Genomic DNA, 9,363 nt, shown 5'->3' with positions numbered 1-9,363 from the left:
ACCGCAGGCATTGTGCACAAACTCCGCGTCGCTCAACGAGCTATGGAAAGGGCTATGCTCGGGGTTTCTTTGCGTGATAGAATCAGAAATGAGGAGATCCGCAAAAGAACTAACGTAACCGACATAGCCCACCGGATTAGCAAGTTGAAGTGGCGCTGGGCTGGGCACATAGCCCGAAGAACCGATGGCCGTTGGGGCAGAAAGGTTCTCGAATGGCGACCACGTACAGGACGTCGCAGCGTTGGACGGCCTTCAGCAAGATGGACGGACGACCTGATTAAAGTGGCAGGGAGCCGCTGGACTCAGGCCGCTGGTGATCGGTCGTTTTGGAAATTTTTGGGGGAGGCCTATGTCCAACAGTGGACGTCCTAAAAGGCTGCAACGAACGAAAGTTATTATTATAATTATATACGTAATTAAACTTACTCAATGTAACCAGGCTCGACGGCTAAGGCATCCCACTTCGTGCACTTCTGAAATAAGAAAATTGGATTTAGCGTTTTTTATCAAATGTGTAGTTACTCTATTGTGTGAAATCTTTCTGAGAAAGGACAAATGCATTTGATCGATGGTCTTTCTTTTTAACAATGTGATTTATAGGAAATTTTCGGCGAAACACACTCCAATATAAACATTGATTCACGTCTGCAATTCAGAGCCATAAAAAGCCGGCACGCTTTAGGTTTTTGCGGGGCCTTTGGAATGTTATTCACACAGGCAGCTGCATCGTCAATGAAGATCACAATAAAATACTTGCTTCAATAACCTTATCAAATACTATCCCGTATAATAAAAGGACAGCCCGGCGAACAGATGTTGAAGCCGGATTCCGTATTATTACCCACATGCAGGTAAAATATCATACGATCAAACGCTACGCCCTTTGGCTTGTAACGGTTACACAACTAGAAACTTGTGAGAAATATGTGTACGCCATGTGAAGCTTATTAATTTAAATTAAATATCAATGTTCTATTCGCTTGGAGCATTATTAAATGATAGATAGTTGTGATTCGCCTCGAATCAACGTCAGTTCAAAGGCTATCATAAACAGCGCCGTGCTTTATTAGTTCCATGATTTCTATATTATGCGGCATTATTAAATATAGTAGTTTGATTTTTAATCATACTAAATTAAATTTGCGTCGTGGCTCTCATCGTAGCAACATTAGAAGTAAAATCATTTATTTCAGACTGCAATCTTGTCTGACTGAAATGTACTTCCATTTGAATGAAATTTGTGTTCGAATTAGAATGATTCGATTTATGAGCAATTTAATTAGTTACTAATCTTTATGAATATTATAAGTGCGAAAATAGGTCTGCCTGCCCGTCTCTTCTCTACGCCTAAAACCAAAGCGGATGAAATTTGTTTCATTGATAGTTTGAGACACGGACACAGGGTAGTGTTTATCTCGAAAATTTAACGAGAACGGAAACTGCGAGTAAAACTCCCGGACTGTATATGTATCCTTTGACTACGCGGACAAAATCGCGGGCGGAACGCCAGTTAATTATAATGCAGAATTGTGCGAAGAAATCGAACAATTGGGCTTTAAATATTATTCCAAGGTAACTTTCCACATTGAAAGGTTATTATTCCAAAATTATTTATAAATAAATTCTACGTAAGTTCACAGAATTTAAGAACGAATGAATGACAACATTTCCGCCGTGAATAAACAAGGTCAAAATCGAATACGATAGCGATTGACTTTGATATGACTCTGTTGTATCATTTGAGATAACCTGATAATTATTAGACTAACTTGAAATCTTTAATGAAACATTGCAGATATCTATTTTTCACGCAAAAACAAACTACTGGAATCCTTACGAAAATAACGAATATGTATTTCATATTACATAGCATTTTACATTAGTTTGCGTAGTTTATGAGGATTAGAGTGACTTCACCTCTGAAGATAATTATGCAGTTTGCGACAATGCCATGCGATAGGCATACGATTCATAAACACGCTAACTCATAGTTCAAATTCCGCTCCGTAGATGTTGTTTATGAACATTGTAATTTGTACCTAATAATAAGCGATAAAGCTTATTTAAATGCAGCGGTGAAACATGATTTTGTTCCTAAAATATCTGTAACAACTGGCCATGCGGTAGTTAAAGTAACGGTAAATATAAACCGCTTCAAATACCGTACGGGATATAAACCAAAAATGGCTTTGCATTGCAATTTGCAGCGTTCTCATATTACCAAATATGGCGGTATCTAGAAAATATTATATGAACTCGACTTTGAATTATTCTATATTAACGTCCTTAATAAGTATGTAGCGTAGGTCGAGTGCAATCAGTCAATCAATAGTGTTAAAGCCTTGAATAGGGTTTCAGCTAGGCCACCACGGTAATAAGTTATAAACGAACTTTGCCGGTTTCATGATCAGTAAAGAATAGCAGCTGAACTCAACCGTGCCAATGAAAATATAAATACACTTTAATCGGTATTTTTATAGGTACAGACGTGTTTACATTCTGTACTAAAATTAAGGGCTTATGTGTTTAATACAATTCCAAAACATTAAAGTACTTGGCAAGCAACCATAATTGACCTTATGAAAATAAAAAAGATGTATCACATGCAAATAAAAATGTATATTTTTGTCCAAAGAAAAAACAATAAACACTTACGGCTATGGCCATGCTAAGATTAAAATTACTCATTGTATATCAATAAAATTTGGTAGCTCCAAAAACGTTGAATGCATGCTTAAAAAATCAATGGCACATTGTTTTAAAATATATTTTATTATTCATATTAAGCTATTAACGTAGCATTATAAAGACTCAACGAAAACTAATGAATTATAGTTAAGTAAATATATACAGAATGTGAAAGCCATTGAGTGGACACTTTTTGCAAAAAGTTGTCAAAAGTAGATCATAGATATGTCAGTTCTATATTCATAACATTGATGCTATTATATGCAATCTACTTTTGTTAATGGAATTGTATTAAATAATTTACACAAGCATCATTTTATTAAGAATGAGATAATGATATAGTCTTATACAAATTTATGAAGTTTATAGTTAGGTACCAATACCATATGGTTAAAACAAAACGAACAAGAAGCACGAGTTTTAAATAAAATAAAACACTACAAACGTTAACGTCATAATAACTGTCGTCTTAACTTATGTGATGTAGTATTAGCGTTAATGTTTTTCTATTTATAATAAAAACGTCGTAGACAAAGATTAGCTTAAAATAAGAAATATATGAATAGGGCAAATCAAACATCTCTCGATTCTAGGTTGCCTAGAAGAAATGACATGTAAGCGATACGGCCGCCCATTGCATTATAATTGTATTTTAGATAAATTTTGGGTGCAATAAAATTGTTTTCATTCTAATCGCAAACCCCGTCCTTTCGTGCACTCAGTTTATTTCAAAACAAGTTCCTAGCCAAGGAATACGCAATTCTGATCAGCGATACGCATTGTAGAAAATTAGAAACATTTGCGGTTGCTTGTCGTTACCCATTAGTCCGTAAATTGCATGCAGTTCTCATGTAATCCCATCTGCCCAAGATTCATTAGCTGGATCGCAACTTCAGAACGAAACTATCGTGGGAACCGATTGAATTATGTAATGCCTAGCTTATTGTTATTCTTGTGTCTATACAAAATGGTATTCGCTATTACTTCCTAATAGAAGTTTTCAAAGAAGTATTGTGAGTTTATAAACCATAAATGCGAAAGTTTGTTAGGATGTGAGTGTGTTTGTTGCTCTTTCACGCAAAAACTATGAACCGATTGCAATGAAATTCGTTACGTAGTCATCTGGACAACTGGAATAACATATAGGCAACTGTTCATCCCGATATTCCTACGGGATTCGGACTTACGCGGGTGACAGATACCATAATGCAAAATATTGCTTAGAATTATTATTTGCCAAGGCCAAAACAAAAAGGGTAGGATTCAATTCCAACTTCGACGGGTGGCGTGTAGTAGCAGCTGGTTGAACAAAATACTTAAAACACAAAATAAATCACCAAGACTATTATAAATGTAGAAATCCGTCTTGAGGAAATTCTCAAATTCACGATGCTGCTAATTTATTACCACACTTGCTTACCTACCATGTTGTCATATCAAATAGACCAAGCCCATACAAATGCTCTCACTGATAATGTTGTTTGCATAAGCACAAGGTCAGGGGGACAGTACTTACCGATAATATTGTCCAACAAAATCGATATTGCCAATAGTCTCATGGGAATAAATAACGTTACTTTACGCGTTCTTAAATACTGGATGGCGCCTGGTGATTTAACAGTTTTTTGCATTAACTTGTACTACAGATAAATATGATTTCATATAACCTAGAGGTTTTTTTCACTGAATTGAATAGTGCTATGCTTGTTCATTCAAAGTTAACTTTAAGATATTTACCATCAATTTAATTTCAGCTAACAAGAAGTGTACAGTCTCCTAAGCATTCAAATAGTATGACATCATACATGTAAATTATTCGATATATAAACTTTGAGTGATATTTGAGAGAATCATGTGAGAGTTCTTCATTCTACGAAAAGCGGACTGGATTTTGAGTTCTCTTCTAATGACTAAACATATGTCAGAGTCGACTCCAAATCTGCCATGAATCCTTACGAATTACGATCCATTTAAAAGAACTTAACCTCAAAACATTCCTTACTGAAGAAAAAGTTATCGCCCATTAAAATTCCTTTAAGACTGTGACGAAAATTGCCTCTAATTAGTTTCAAACTCGCAAACCAAAATTGTGGACAAATATTTAACAAAAAAAGGTCGCTAAGGGCATTAGGAAGAGCGTATAAACTATAAAGGATCTCAGTGTCGGAGGTCTTGTAAATAGAATGTAAAGGAAACGGTTTTTTGTCGATGATTTTGAATAAGGCGTCGGCTGGTCGGTCCCAGGTAGGAATTTCTCGCGAGTTCGATCCACTCCTATTTGATATTATCTCATGTTCTTGGTTACATTTAAGCGCAAACGTTACTATCTAGAAGCTGACTGTTTGCACAAATAAGGAGGCCCTCGCCATCCGTATACGTGACTAAAGTGCGCGTGTAAATTGTAATAATATACAATTTATAACTTTTACATTAGTCGAACGTTTATATATGCGTGACTATGATTTATGTTTTATAGAAATTGACATTCATGAGTCTGACTTCAATTTTTCGTAGTTTTAATAAACACAAACTCATGATTTGCTTCTTCTTTATCATCAATTTTAAATGTTCAACTAACACAGACAAAGTGGACTGCATGCGTTTAACCACGGGTCAACCTAATTCGTATGCGTACCTTTTAAATATTTTAACGTCTGTCTGTCACAACGAATACATTATTTTTAGTTTACCTTTTGTTCCGTTCACTTTTCTATTCATAATTTACGTGCTTGGACTCCTATTGACTTTTTGTACAAGAACAAAAAGATCTAAAGAAGTAACTTTTTTTAATATATATTTATTAAAAAATCTAAATTTAAATACATAATTTGATTCATGACTAACTTGACATTTGACCCAGCGTTCATAAATTAAATATACCTAAATAAAAATTTGTTTTGTTTAATATACATTAAGAGAAATATTAAATAATAAATAGAAAATACGAGCATTACTGTCGCTAATTATTGACCTAATTCAATGAGGTTAAAAATAAAACGTGTCCATGGGCACGGCATTTAAAATCGATAAAAGTAAATCAGTCTCAATCGACACAATCATCCAATAATTGACACGATGCAAAACAATATGCAACTGCAATCTGGTGCAGCTCGTGATGTTATCCGACCGTGAACGTTACGTTTGGAAAACAAACAGTTGATTGTTAAACAACTATTGAATACTTAGAAATTCTCTTGTGTTCGTGTATGAGAGTCCAAGCGGTTTTGTGTGTTTATTGTATAAATATGTGATACGATAGGAAAATAAATATGGTGCGAGTTGTATCGATTCCTCAATTCACGTTGAATCAACGATAAATGTTCATTAATTCAGTAGGCACTTAATTCGATGAAAGGCCTCGTTATAACCACACTAATATTTTATCAATGTCCGATTAATATCGCAATCTCCTGTTTATTAATAAAGTTTTCTTTCAACCAAACCTAGAAATATTGTATACACTGAATAACATTTTTCGACATCCTTGTTTGCAGTCATGTCAACAATTGAATTCCACTACCAGGTACTCCATTTCGTATATAAATATCTTGTTGGTGGTGCCCTTCGTACCTTATGATGTCAATTATACAATTAGCGAATGAGCAACTAAATCGCGTGTCGCATCTTGTATGCCAATCAGGCGTCCATGGCTAAACCTGTCGCGTAGCTGTCAATAATGATTACAACCTGCGGTTCATTCCTGTCCCATTTTATACTAGCATCTGTAATATGCAATCTGTGTACGGTAATGAGTGTTTATATACAACAGTTTGATAAAAAGAGATGCGGGTAGTTACGGTATTTCGCGGCATCTGCTTTAAATTTCTTAAGAAATATTGATAATATCAATTTACTATATATGCATAGCAATTGCTTCAGTGAGGTAGATCTTATATATAAAATTCTCGTATCACAATGTTAGTCTCTATACTCCTCCGAAACGGCTTGACCGATTCCTCTGAAATTTGGTAAGCATATTGGGTAGGTCTGAGAATCGGCTAACATCTATTTTTCATACCACTAAACGATAAGAGTAAGGCAGAACAGCGTTTGCCGGGTGCAGCTAGTATTACTATATTATTACCTACATTATATTACACAAAATTTTCAAATAAACAATCTACGCGCTATTAGCATTTGTAATGATAAAACTAGCAGTTTTTCTTAGAGTTTTTATATTTTAACAATTGCTTAAAACTGTCGGTATACACATTTCTAGTATTCGAATGAAAAATCCGCAAACGCGAAAATAAATATGTATAATGAATGTGTAATCGTTCTTCGTAAAACATGACTATTTTTCCTGCTTAGCATTAATATTCTTGAAGGATCATTACCTTTGTATTTGAACACGTAATCTCGTTCATTTTCATAGAATAACAGCTTTATGTAATGAGAACACGAGTGCAAAACATAAGTAAACATACATATGAATGTCTAAAGGAATATCTTTTACAAATAATGCAGTTAACAGATACTACCTATCTGACCTTACATGTTTTATCACTTCACGGTTATTTATTTATAGATTTTATTTGTTTAACAATACTGAATACTGATTTGCTGAAAAATTTAATAAGAGCTCCTACGTCATTTTGCTGTTATTGGACAGTTGGCAAATGTATATATGTTGGCATAAGTATTTTAATTATGATGAAAGATAGCATTATTTCCGACCAGGCTTTATTGCATTAATATGTGAATATATATAAACCAGTTAAATATTCAAACCGATATAAAGAACTACAGTTTTCTGCTTATATATAATTGTTTGTAATAATTAATATACAACAACCATTTCTACAAAAAATAAAAAGGTTATGGAGGCTCACGAACTGCATATTCCAGTATTAAATATATATTCAATTAAATAAATTACATGCAGTCTGAATTAGGACCACCCGTTACGTTTAGTTCGCTTTCATAGAACTGATGTTAGGTTCCAAATATGGTCTTCAGGAATTATATTTCAATGCAAATACGAGCGGAGGACCGCATCATATAATCATATATCGTTAAACGTTGTGAACTAATTGCGTACCTATAATAGGTGATACATATATAGTGATATATAACACGCGATTTCAATATTTTTTTTTATGAATGTCTATTATCTAGTTTAAATTTTCATAATGGTAAGGAACGAAAAACTGTAATCATCATGTTGCAATGAAATGCATAGTTCACGTAACAACTCGCGTAGCAAGTTTATTTGAAGGATATAAAATCCACACTAACTTAAGAAAGCTGTAAAGCTGATATTTAACACCGATATCAATCGAAACGACCGTTTTATAATCTGTGGTTTATTACTCCATTTCCTGCAAATCGAAAGCCTGAATTCAGCCACAGGCCACAATATATTGCGGAGATTAAAACTGTGTGGGTGTATCGGCAACGTAACTAAATCCGTTGAGTTCTATAACAGATCGGTTTTGTAAAACCATTTTAGCTTTGCCGCTTTCCCTGCCCAGATTGGTTGTAACGAAACAAGATTTGAAGTAGCAAAAATGATAAAGATACTATGAAATGGCAGGCACGAAATAAACTCTTAGATTTTAATCATACTACACAACAATATACTGATAACACTCAGGTTTACTTTATTACTGTTCGGTATCGAGGTATCTTAGAATCTGTAAACCCTAAAGCAAATTTACCGTACATAAATTCATTGAATAATCCCCGCTATATATCAAAGCGACTTGAAGTCTAGATTTTAGTGCAGGCCTTCTGTGTAGGCGTGATAGCCTTGCAAGACGATATTTTGCTGCACGAAATAAACGAGAAGCCTATAACGGTATGAAAAGAGGAATATAAATAGTGATTTATAATTTAGAAGCAGAAAGATCTTCCTGGATTGCCTTATAAGTGTTTTACTTTTTTACTTATGTAAATAAATTATGAATGGTGTTTTTATAATTGTTTGTTTTTATAGTGACTTTATTAAGAATTAAATGAAATATTAAAATCATTGCCATTACAGGATTTTTTGTTTAAAAAAGACAAATAAAATAACTTTAAGGCAATAATTTACAAATAGGAGTACTTAATAATGCGAATAAAAATCTCAAACAAATTCCATTGCCTTCACTCTGCAGCATGCTATATATGCAATGAATCCTTGCATAATTGCAAAATGATTATTAAAAACATAGATGCTTTATAAATCAATCAGGAAGATGATGGTTACCATCTAAGGAAGCCTGAGGACTAACAGTATAAATATACGACTTTGGAAAGTAGCTGCGCGAGACGTAGTCTCTGAACAAAGATTTATTTGACATTGCTGTAGGCTGTTGTGCCTGTTTACTCTGTTATTGAAATAGTAGGAAGCGTTTTTATGACCTGAAGTAACCATTGTACCGTAAACATAATTATTTACTGCAATGTTTATCTAAACTTCTTATAGTATTTAGTACTGTCTGCGCATCTTTATAAGAGGTGTTTGTCTGTTCTTAATATAGACAATTGATGTTCAAAAACCTAAAGCACTTGTCCACAATCATCGTACTTGTCCACCACATCCATAGATTAGACGTTCAGAAACATGTTACCCTCGCCTATTAATTTTTTGCAATGTAACCCTTATTTCACTTGTTATAATGTTGTGTAGTATATTAGATATCCCATGAAAATTATTGTAAATGTTGAGACAGCAAAGTTCTCTATTAT

General features: G+C 34.0%; 1 protein-coding gene across 2 annotated transcripts in view; it reads right to left on the bottom strand.

Moving 5' to 3' along the window:
- LOC119829256 (protein windpipe) overlaps positions 1-9,363 on the bottom strand; it is a 35,389-nt gene that overhangs the window by 18,226 nt on the left and 7,800 nt on the right. Inside the window, exon 2 of one of the 2 annotated variants that reach the window (XM_038351671.1) lies at positions 427-473. The exons of the other annotated variant lie outside the window; for it this stretch is intronic. The gene's annotated coding sequence lies outside the window, so the exon portion shown is untranslated. The remainder of the gene's footprint in view (positions 1-426; positions 474-9,363) is intronic. 2 annotated transcript variants of the gene reach the window in all.

The sequence above is a fragment of the Zerene cesonia genome, chromosome 10 (genome assembly GCF_012273895.1).
Source record: "Zerene cesonia ecotype Mississippi chromosome 10, Zerene_cesonia_1.1, whole genome shotgun sequence".
Classification (NCBI taxonomy): domain Eukaryota; kingdom Metazoa; phylum Arthropoda; class Insecta; order Lepidoptera; family Pieridae; genus Zerene; species Zerene cesonia.
Note: the sequence above shows the minus strand (reverse complement) of the source record. Positions and strands in the feature narration are given on the sequence as shown.